Below are 11,570 nucleotides of genomic sequence, written 5' to 3' on the forward strand. Positions count from 1 at the left end.
TAGGGTGACATGACAGGTATTGGACGTGTAACTTTTGTAGAGTGTACAGGTGTAGGGGGATAGACAGGTGCAGGTTGTACATTTGTGGAGCATACAGGGGTAGGGTGACATGACAAGTGTGAAGTGTATACGTACAGCTATAGGGCAATATGGCAGGTGAAGGGTGTATAGGTGTAGGGTTATATAAGAGAAGTAGGTTGATATTGGGATTGTAGGGGATATGACAGATGAAGGTTAATATGACAGGTGAAGGGATATTGGTCAGGTGAAGGTCAGGTGTGGGCGATATGGCAGGTGGAAGATGTACAGGTGTAAGGTAATATGCATGATTTAGGGAGACAGCTGGAGCTTGTACAGGTGTAAGATGATATGCCAGTTGTAGCATGTACAGGTGTAGGGGGACAGGTGATGAGTGATGTGACAGGTGTAGAGTGTACAGATGTAAAGGGATAGTTGCAGGGTGATCTATCAGACGTAGGGTGTACAGGTGTAGGGTGATATGACAAGACAAGTGTAAGGTGATATGGCACGTGAAAAGTGTACAGGTGTAGAGGTTGTAATGTGATATTACAGGTGTAGGGTGTACAAGTGTAGGACGATATAAAATGTGTCCAGTGATTAGTCAAGTGTAGGGTGTTATAATAGGTGTAGAGTGACAGGTGAAAGGTGATATAACAGGTGTAGGGAGATAGCCGTAGGGCGTACTGATGTAGAGTGATCAGTCAGTTGTAGGGATAATGGTATACAATGATATGACTGGTGTAGGGTGTACAGGCGTAGGGTGAAATGGCAGGTGAAGAGTGTACAGGTATAAAGCGATATGACCGGTGAAGGGTGTACAGGTGTAGGATGTTATTTACAGGTGTATGATAATTAGACAGGTGTAGTGTGATACAATGGGTGTAGGGCGATATGCCAAGGGGAGAGTGTACAGGTGTAATGTGACAGTTGTAGTGTGATATGACAGGTTCATAGCGATCAGCCAAGTGTATGGTGTACAGGTGTAGGTTAACCAGATCGGTGTACAGACATATGACAGTTGAAGAGTGTTCAGATGTAGAGAGATTGATCAGTTAGGGTATCAGGTGTACAATGATAAGACAGATGTAGGGTATACATTTGTAGGATAACAGTTGTAGCATGATATGACGGGTGTAGGATGATAGTTGAAGGCTGATCAGTCAGGTGTGCATTAATATTACAAGTGTAGGGTGTACAATATGACAGATATAGAATGTAAAGGTGTACAATATGACAGGTGTAGGGTGTACAGGTGCACAATGACATGTCAGTTGTAAGGTGTACAGGTGCAAAGTGATTAGTCAAGTCTGAGGTGATATGAAAAGTGTAGGGTGTAAAGGTGTACAATATGAGAGGTGTAGGGTGTACAGGTGCACAATGATATGTCAGTTGTAGGGTGTACCGGTGCAAGGTGATAATTGAAGACTGATCAGTCAGGTGTGAGGTGATCGGACACGTGTAAAGTGTACAATATGACGAGTGTAAAAGTGATTAGTCAGGTGTGGGGTGATATGACAGGTGTAGGGTGTACAGGTCTACAATGATGTCAGTTGTAGGGTGTACAGGTGCAAGGTGACCAGTCAGGTGTAGGGTGATAGTTGGAGGCTGATTAGTCAGGTGTGAGATGTACAGTGATATGATGGGTGATATGACAGGTGTAGAGTGTACAATATGACAGGTGTAGGGTGTATAGGTGCAAGGGGATAGTTGAAGACTGATCAGTCAGGAGTGGGGCGATATGACAAGCGTAGGGTGTACAATATGACAGGTGTAAAGGTGATTAGTCAGGTGTGGGGTGATATGACAGGTGTACAATGATGTCAGTTGTAGGGTGTACAGGTGCAAGGTGACCAGTCAGGTGTGGGGTGTACAGTGCTATGACAGGTGTGTGGGGTGTACAGTGATATTGCAGGTGTGTGGGGTGTACAGTGATATGACAGGTGTGTGGGGTGTACAGTGATATGACAGGTGTGTGGGGTGTACAGTGATATGACAGGTGTGTGGGGTGTACAGTGATATGACAGGTGTGTGGGGTGTACAGTGATATGACAGGTGTGGGGTGTACAGTGATATGACAGGTGTGGGGTGTACAGTGATATGACAGGGGTGTGGGGTAGAGGTGTACAGTGATAAAACAGGGGTGGGGAGTACAGGTGTACAATTATATGACAGGTGTGGGGGTAGGGGTGTGTGGGGTATACAGGGAGGACAGGTGTGCCCCTCCCCCTCCTATCACACACACATTACCCGTTGCTCTCCCCGGGGTCCATCCTCTCTCGGTGTCCCGGGATCCGGTGAAGGGTGTGGACAGGCGGATGCAGATCTCGGGTGTCGGGCGAAGGCTCAGTGATGGAGCTCCGGTGATCGGAGTGTCCGGTACACGGACTGGGCTGAGTGCCGGGGAGGAGTCACCAGCGGGGCGGAGGGGGAGGGGGGTACACGGACAGTCGGTACGATTCCTTCTACTATTGATCCGTCTTCACTGCCCGCAACACAACCCCCGGCGCCTGCCGGGAACAAGGCGGGACAGTGACCCCTGCCGGCCGCACTCCGGTACAGCACCCTACAGGACATTTCTGTGACTGATCGGAAATGACAAAATGTACTTTGTATCCATTTGTAGCTTTTTTCTATTATTTTGTTTATAAACCTTTTTTTATGTTTGTTTGTTTGTTTGTTTGTTTTTCTTCTTATAATTAAAATGAATAAAAAAAAAAAAATAAGTGCCTTTTTGACATCTAATTATTATTTTCCACATAAATTTTATTTTCTGACAGCCGGGGACCCGTACTGCGCAAAGACGATCTGCGCAATTTCTGACATCATCCCATATTTGTGTAAATGTTTATCAAATCTAGATAAAAAATGCTACGTTATGGCCATTAGATGGAGCCGACGATCATAGGAAATACACATTATGGGCACTAGATGGAGCTGTCGATCAGAGGAAATACACATTATGGCCCCTAGGTAGAGCTGACAATCAAAGGAAATACACATTAGGGACACTAGGTGGAGCTGTCGATCGTAGGAAATACACATTATGACCACTAGATGGAGCTGTCGATCATAGGAAATACACATTATGACCACTAGATGGAGCTGTCGATCATAGGACCTACACATTATGACCACTAGATGGAGCTGTCGATCATAAGAACTACACATTGTGGCCACTAGTTGGAGCTGTCGATCATAGGAAATACACATTATGGCCACTAGGGGGAGCTGTCGATCATAGGAAATACACATTATGACCACTGGATGGAGCTGTCGATCATAGGACCTACATATTATGACCAATAGATGGAGCTGTCGATCATAGGAACTACACATTATGGCCACTAGGTGGAGCTGTCGATCATAGGAAATACACATTATGGCCACTAGTTGGAGCTGTCGATCATAGGAAATACACATTATGACCACTAGGTGGAGCTGTCGATCATAGGAAATACACATTATGGCCATTAGGTGGCGCTGTCGATCATAGGAAATATACATTGTGGCCTCTAGGTGGAGCTGATGATCAAAGGAAATACACATTAGGGTTATAGGTGGAGCTGTCGATCATAGGAAACACACATTATGGCCACTAGATGGAGCTGTCGACCAGAGGAAATACACATTATGGCCACTAGGTAGAGCTGACGATCAAAGGAAATACACATTAGGGACACGAGGTGGAGCTGTTGATCATAGGAAATACACATTATGACCACTAGATGGAGCTTTCGATCATAGGAAATACACATTATGACCACTAGATGGAGATGTAGATCATAGGAAATACACATTATGGCCACTAGTTGGAGCTGTCGATCATAGGAAACACACATTATGACCACTAGGTGGAGCGGTCGATCATAGGAAATACACATTGTGACCGCTAGGTGGAGCTGTCGATCAAAAGAAATACATATTAAGGCCACTAGATGGAGCTGATGATCAAAGGAAATACACAATATGCAATGTGTATATGTATATGGATCCGGATGAGACCTGTCGATAGAAAACACAGAGAAAAACAGCACAAGAAGTAAAATGGATATGCGGCGTCTTCCGTCAGTCCTACTTCACTTCCGGTATGACGTACGGCCACTCCCTACCAGTTGCGTCAACACGTGACCTCTCTCCCCTGAAGAAGTCACGTGTTGACGCAACGCGTAGGGAGTGGCCGTACGTCATACCCGAAGTGAAGTAGGACTGGCGATCCCCTGAAGAAGTCACATGTTGACGCAACGCGTATGGAGTGGCCGTACGTCATACCGGAAGTGAAGTAGGACTGGCGGAAGACGCCGCATCTCCATTTTACTTCTTGTGCTGTTTTTCTCTTTGCATAATGTGAGAGTCTGATACTTATTTCTTCTATTAAAACGTTATATTTTAACCTAATACTACACTATCGGAGCCTTCCCTCTCTCTCCTTGTTTTTTATTATTTACCTGAGCCGCACACCTCTGTGAAGTTCTTCCTGGCTACTGCAGTGTCGTTATACATGTATGATATAGCCCCCTTGTGGCCCGGTGTGGAGAACATCGCTTTTTAGCTTACTGCAGTGGAGGACCCCCCTGGTGGCTGGAGACAAGGAGTGGAGTTGGCCAGTTTTATTTCCGATGTGCCTGTTTCTTATATTGTGAGGTGAGAGTTCTGAGAGCCTATTTCTGGGAGTTTATTACTGCTTTCATCCACCATCTTTTCATCATTTGTGCCTGTTTACCACATTATATGGACTTTTAAATTTCTGTTTTATATATATATATATTTTTTAGATACATCACATTTCCATTTTGTATTAGCACTTAGCACTTTTAAAGGACTCTTTTAGTAGATTTGCGCAGGACCATTTATTCACTGTATTTTGTCGGGTAGTTTGTGTACACTATCAGGTTCAGCTGCATTTTTTGCACCTTATTTTGCATGTGCACTTTTTTTGACTGTTATAAATAATTTTTTTTACATTCTATCTTTATAATCATATATTGAAGAGGTATTTTTACCCTGTTTATATACTTTTTGATTAGTAGCGCGAAGGCCCTTTTTCACTATTTACTCCATTCTGACAGCCCTCTGTGATGGTGGTAACATTTCTGCCATTTTGGGTTTGTATCGGGGGGTCTAAGTACGTTGCCACCCAGTACTGGTCCTTGACCTTTATGCTTTTTAATAGGGGGGTCCCTGTTAAAACACTGGAGCATGAAGACCCCCATTTGCACTAAACTGGAAGCGGTGTGGTGGCCTGGCTCCTGCTCATCATCCAGGATAATGTCGTCCTCCTCGTTCTCCTCTCCCCATCCACACACAACAACAGGGATCCCAGAAAGGTTTAAAGCATGCTCTTCTTGCTCCTCCTCATCTGCCCTGGCACTATCCTCCTCTGACTCCTCTTCAGACTCCTGTTGTTGACTTGTCTCAGATAGAGTAGCCCCCCCGGGAAATCATCCAGCATTGCAACTTCCTCATCTTCCTGCTCCTGCTCCTCCACGGCTTGATCAATGACACAACGCAATGCTCGCTCCATTAAGAAGGCGTAAGGTACGATGTCACTGATGGCGCCATGGCTGCGACAGACCAGTTTGGTGATCTCATCAAATGGCCGCAGAAGTCTGAGCAGCCACTGGCGCGGTGAAAAAAAACCAAGCTCCCAGAACCTGTTCTGCCGCAGAGTTCGTACAGGTAGTCATTAACTGCACGTTTCTGCTGGAGCAGCCTATCAAGCATATAGAAGGTTGAGTTCCATTGCATCGGGCAATCACAAATAAGACGTCTGACCGGCAGATTGTGTCGCCGCTGAATGTCAGCAAGGCGAGCCATGGCTGTGTAAGATCTTCTAAAATGGGCAGAGATTTTCCTTGCCTGCCGCAAGATGTCCTGGATCCCAGAGTATTTGACAACAAATCGCTGCACAACCAAGTTTAAGACGTGTGCCATGCATGGCACGTGTGTAATTTTGCTGTGTTTTAGTGCGCTAAGCAGATTGGCACCATTGTCACACACCACTTTACCAACTGTCAAATTGAGCGGTGTTAGCCACTGATCTGCCTGTGAACGCAAAGTTAAAAGGAGTGCAGGGCTAGTGTGGCTCTTGGCTTCCAGGCACAACAGACGCAGCACAGCATGGCAATGTCTCACCTGGCATGTCGAATAGGTGCTGGGGATCTTGGGCGGCGCAGCATAAGAGACACTAGGAGTGGAAAAGGAGGAGTCAGCTGAAGAGGAGAGGGAGGAGGATGGAGTAGGAGGAGGAGAAGAAGAGCAAGGCCTGCATGCAATCCGTGGTGGTAAAACCAAATCTACACAGGTGCCATGGGTTACATGCTTGACGGCCGTCAGATGGTTCACCCAGTGGGCAGTAAAAGTTATATACCTTCCCTGCCCGTGTTTGCTAGACCACGTGTCTGTGGTCAGGTATATCTTGGCACCGACACTGTGTGCCAGAGATACATTCCCTTGCCGCTGAACATGGCCATATAGCTCTGGGATGCCCTTCTGTGGGACCTTCCATTGTGGTGTTCCAATGGCCATACATTTTCGAAAGGCCTCCGAGTCCACCAGTTTATATGGCAGTAGTTGGTGGGCTATCAGTTCTGACAAGCCAGACGTCAACTGTTGGGCAAGAGGGTTATCCGGCGTCATCATTTTTTTACGCTCGAACATTTGGCCCACGGAAGCCTGCCTTTTTCCAGAAAAACATGAGGACAGCATGATGGAAAGTGGAGTGGAGGACAATTGTGAGGAGAGAGCAGAAGGAGAAGTAGAAGACGAGGCTGGATGGTGAGAGCCTGGAGTGTGGCTTTGTGGTTTCCGTTGCTCCCACTGGGCTCGGTGATGGCAGCTCATGTGCCTTTTTAAGGCGGTCATCCCTAGGTGAGTGTTGGGCTATACCCATGGGCGTCCGCAGAACTTTTTCCAAGGGGGGGGGCATCATTTTAAGGCCGCTCATGCTCCGCCCCTTTTCGGCAATCTCATGAAAATATTTCCACTGGTAACACATATGTGTTATATAACAGATAATTCATCTTCACTTTGTATTGGAAGTTACTCTGGTAGCTGCGTACCATGCCCATATAGCCTAGAGAATGTACATCTTTTTACATTGCAATACATCTGTTGTGGCCATATTTTGATCTCATACTGTCACTGTATAGGCTGTTTTCATAAAGATAAAAATATGGCAACAACAGATGTATTGCAATGTAAAAAGATGTACATTCTCTAGGCTATATGGGCATGGTACGCAGCCACCTGAGTAACCTTGCGGACGCCCATGCTTTCAAAAACCAGCCCTGGAAATAATTTCATACCAGCCTCACAGCATTATTATACCAGCCCAACAGCATAACGTCATTATTTTCTTGTTCATGAAAGGGAAAACCATACATTTTACCAGTTAATAGTGGTAAGTGATCAATCACCAAGGGGGACCCCAAGAACTCAGAACATGGGGGGGGACCACCTTCTGCAGAAAGAATACTCAAAGGTAAGGGGGGTGGGTTACTAATATAAGGAGGACACCCCTTATATCAGTGCCCCTTACATTATCGTATTCACCCCCCCCCTTACATCAGTGACCACCCCCCACCGACTGGCCAGGCGGTGCTTTCACTGACCTCCTCTCAGGTGCACTGTGCAGGGCTCAGTCAGTCGGCTCCAGCTTGGTGGCTTTGGTTTTATCCTATAGTCTCCTGTCCACAGTCCACACAAGTCTGACTTCTCCCATGACCCCCATCCTGGCGGTGCTCCCACTCTTGACTCCTCTCCAGACTCTCTACAGGAGATGGTCAGAGACTGCAAACTTGATGCAAGAGCTCAATGCAGCCTCACCAGTGCCCATCAAATGCAGCCTCACCAGTGCCCATCAAATGCAGCCTCACTGTGCCCATCAAATGCAGCCTCACTGTGTCCATCAAATGCAGCCTCACTGTGTCCATCAAATGCAGCCTCACTGTGTCCATCAAATGCAGCCTCACTGTGCCCATCAAATGCAGCCTCACTGTGCCCATCAAATGCAGCCTCACTGTGTCCATCAAATGCAGCCTTACTGTGTCCATCAAATGCAGCCTCACTGTGTCCATCAAATGCAGCTTTACTGTGTCCATCAAATGCAGCCTCACTGTGTCCATCAAATGCACCTTTACTGTGCCGTGAATGCAGCCTCACTGTGTCCATCATTGCAGCCCCTCCTGTGCCCCATGTCCCAGTCTGCAGTCCCTGTCTGTGGGAAGGTGTGTTGTTGATGCTTGGTACGGTACCTTGCATGCCAGCAGGATATCCATGATGGCCAGCAGCAGGCAGGGTCTGTTCTCGTTTTGGATGGGGACGGTGCTCCTTCTAGAGGATCTGTCTGCTGTGAGATGGCGTGGTCCCTGGCCACCTGGACCTTCAGCTGTCCTCATTTTCCAGCCCCAGTCAGCCTGTCCTCTGGTTTTGGGGAAGTGGAGAGCACTGGGTGGGAGTTGTAGAGAAGGGGGAGCAAAGAGTACTGGCGGGGTTGGACAACACATGGGTGGGGGCAAAGAGCGAGGGGGAGTGGAGATCACAGGGATGGGGAGCGGAGAGCGCGGGGGGGGGGAACTTGAGAGCACTGGGGGGGCCAATAAGAACAGGGTAGAGAGCACGGTAGGCTGAGAGCACTGGGGGGGCTAAGAGTGTAAGGTGGTGAAGAGCACTGGGGGGCAGAAAAACAGGGGTGGAGAGCACGGGGGCTGGAGAGGACTGGGGGGATACAAAGAGCAGGGGGGAGTGGACAGCAATGGGGGGGAGCTTGAGAGCACCAGTGGGGGCCAGAAAGAACAGGGGTGGAAAGCACGGGGGACTGGAGAGCACTATGTGGGGTGGAGAGCACTGGTAGGGTTGGAGAGCACATGGGTGGGGGCAAAATGCAGGGGGAGTGGAGAGTACAGGGGTGGGGATTGGAGAGTGCTGGGGGGAGCCAAAAAGAACAGGGGGGAGAGTACGAAGGGTAGAGAGCACTGGGGGGGCTGGAGAACACCAGGGGGGCAGAAAGAACAGGAGTGGGGAGAATGGGGGGCTGGAGAGCACTGGGGTGGGGGCTGGAGAGTGATGGGGAGAGCTGAAGAACAGGGGGGAGAGCACTGGGGGGAGTGGAGAGCACTGGGTGGAGAGCACTGGGGGGGGGGGAGAACAGGGGGAGAGCACTGGAGGGTAGAGGAGAGCACTGGGGGGGGAGAGCAGTGGGGGAAGTGGAGGGCACTGGGGGGGGAACAGGGGGGAGAGCACTGGAGGGGGGGAGAGCACTGGAGGGAGTGGAGAGCAATGGAGGGGAAAGAACAGGGGGGAGAGCACTGGGGAGGAGAACAGGGGGAGAGCACGGAGGGGCGATGACTGGGGGGAGAGGAGAGCACTGTGGGGGGGGGGGATGGGGGGAGCACTGGGCAGAGTGGAGAGCACTAGGGGGAACAGGGCGGGGAGCACTGGGGGGGGGCAGGAGGGGAGAGCACTAGGATGGTGGCTAGAGAAGGATGGGGAGAGCAGGGGGGGCAGCAAGAACAGGGGAGGAGAAAAGTGTGGGGGGGCAAGAGAGTGTGGTGGAGGAGAGCACGGGGGGGCAAGGGGGAGAGCACTGGGGGGAGTGGAGAGCACTGTGGAGGGGAGGAGAGTGTGATGGTGGAACAGAGCACTGGGGGGGGCAGGAGAGTGTGGTGGTGGAGGAGAGCACTAGGGGGGGCAGGAGAGGGTGGTGGTGGAGGAGAGTACTGGGGGGGGAGGGCAGGCGAGTGTGGTGGTGGAGGAGAGCACTGGGGGGTGTCAGAAGAGTGTGGTGGTGGAGGAGAGCACTGAGGGGAGGGCAGGAGAGTGTGGTGGTGGAGGAGAGCACTGAGGGGAGGGCAGGAGAGTGTGCTGGTGGAGGAGAGCACTGAGGGGAGGGCAGGAGAGTGTGGTGGTGGAGGAGAGCACTGGGGGGGGGGGGGGCAGGAGAGTGTGGTGGTGGAGGAGAGCACGGGGGGGGCAGGAGGGTGCGGTGGTGGAGGAGGGCACTGGGCGGGCAGGAGAGTGTGGTGGTGGAGGAGAGCACGGGGGGGGGGGGCAGGAGAGTGTGGTGGTGGAGGAGAGCACTGGGGGGGGCAGGAGAGTGTGGTGGTGGAGGAGAGCACGGGGGGCAGGAGAGTGTGGTGGTAGAGGAGAGCACTGAGGGGAAGGCAGGAGAGTGTGGTGGTGGAGGAGAGCACTGGGGGGGGCAGGAGAGTGTGGTGGTGGAGGAGAGCACTGAGGGGAGGGCAGGAGAGTGTGGTGGTGGAGGAGAGCACTGGGGGGGCAGGAGAGTGTGGTGGTGGAGGAGAGCACGGGGGGGCGGGGGGGCAGGAGGGTGCAGTGGTGGAGGAGGGCACTGGGCGGGCAGGAGAGTGTGGTGGTGGAGGAGAGCACGGGGGGGGGGCAGGAGAGTGTGGTGGTGGAGGAGAGCACTGGGGGGGCAGGAGAGTGTGGTGGTGGAGGAGAGCACGGGGGGGCAGGAGAGTGTGGTGGTAGAGGAGAGCACTGAGGGGAGGGCAGGAGAGTGTGGTGGTGGAGGAGAGCACTGGGGGGGGCAGGAGAGTGTGGTGGTGGAGATGAGCACTGGGGGGGGGCAGGAGAGTGTGGTTGAGGAGAGCACTGGGGGGGCAGGAGAGTGTGGTGGTGGAGATGAGCACTGGGGGGGGGGCAGGAGAGTGTGGTGGTGGAGGAGAGCACTGGGGGGGGGCAGGAGAGTGCGATGGTGGAGGAGAGCACGGGGAGGGGGCAGGAGAGTGCAGTGGTGGAGGAGGGCACTGGGGGGGGCAGGAGAGTGTGGTGGTGGAGAAGAGCACTGGGGGGGGCAGGAGAGTGTGATGGTGGAGGAGAGCACTGGAGGGGGGCAGGAGAGTGTGGTGGTGGAGGAGAGCACTGGGGGGCAGGAGAGTGTGGTGGTGGAGGAGGGCACTGGGGGGGGCAGGAGAGTGTGGTGGTGGAGGAGAGCACTGGGGGGGGGGGCAGGAGAGTGTGGTGGTGGAGGAGAGAGCACTGGGGGGGCAGGAGAGTGTGGTGGTGGAGGAGAGCACTGGGGGGAGGCAGGAGAGTGTGGTGGAGGAGAGCACTGGGGGGGGGGAGCAGGGAGCACAAGGTGAACTGGGGACAGTAAAATAAGTTGGATAGGAGAATTGGCAGGGGGGCCCCCTGCAGCCCCCCCCAATCCTCCTATCCAGGCACTGTGGCACACAGGGCAGGCTTTACCTGCAGCATTTCCTCCTATGGATAAAAGCGCTGGCTGGCTGTGTACGGCGGCCGTTCTGTAACATGGCCGCCCCCCCCCCCCGACCGACTCGTGTGATAGGCGGAACGTTGATTCTCTCTACTATCACACAAGCAGGTCTGGGGGGGCCATGTTACAGAGCTGCCGCCGAACACAGAGGCAGCCCGCTCTGTGATCCAGAGGAGAGAGCGGAGGATGCAGCCGCCGGCGGACTCAGTAAAAAAAATGCAGCATGGTGGCGGCTGCAACACCTTGGGGATTCCAGGGGGGGGGCACTTGACCCCCCTTGACCCCTGCTGCGGACGCCCATGGCTATACCGCG

At 51.9% G+C, this 11,570-nt stretch overlaps 1 protein-coding gene across 2 annotated transcripts in view; it reads right to left on the reverse strand.

The window, feature by feature from the left end:
- LOC143958277 (putative E3 ubiquitin-protein ligase MID2) overlaps positions 1-2,527 on the reverse strand; it is a 557,933-nt gene extending 555,406 nt beyond the window's left edge. Inside the window, exon 1 of one of the 2 annotated variants that reach the window (XM_077467793.1) lies at positions 2,269-2,527. The gene's annotated coding sequence lies outside the window, so the exon portion shown is untranslated. The remainder of the gene's footprint in view (positions 1-2,268) is intronic. The other variant, XM_077467794.1, reaches the window with a different exon arrangement.
- Between the last annotated feature and the right edge of the window lie 9,043 nt (positions 2,528-11,570).

This window comes from Lithobates pipiens, unplaced genomic scaffold (assembly GCF_037356315.1).
Source record: "Lithobates pipiens isolate NorthernLeopardFrog02 unplaced genomic scaffold, aLitPip1_a1.2 Scaffold_60, whole genome shotgun sequence".
Classification (NCBI taxonomy): domain Eukaryota; kingdom Metazoa; phylum Chordata; class Amphibia; order Anura; family Ranidae; genus Lithobates; species Lithobates pipiens.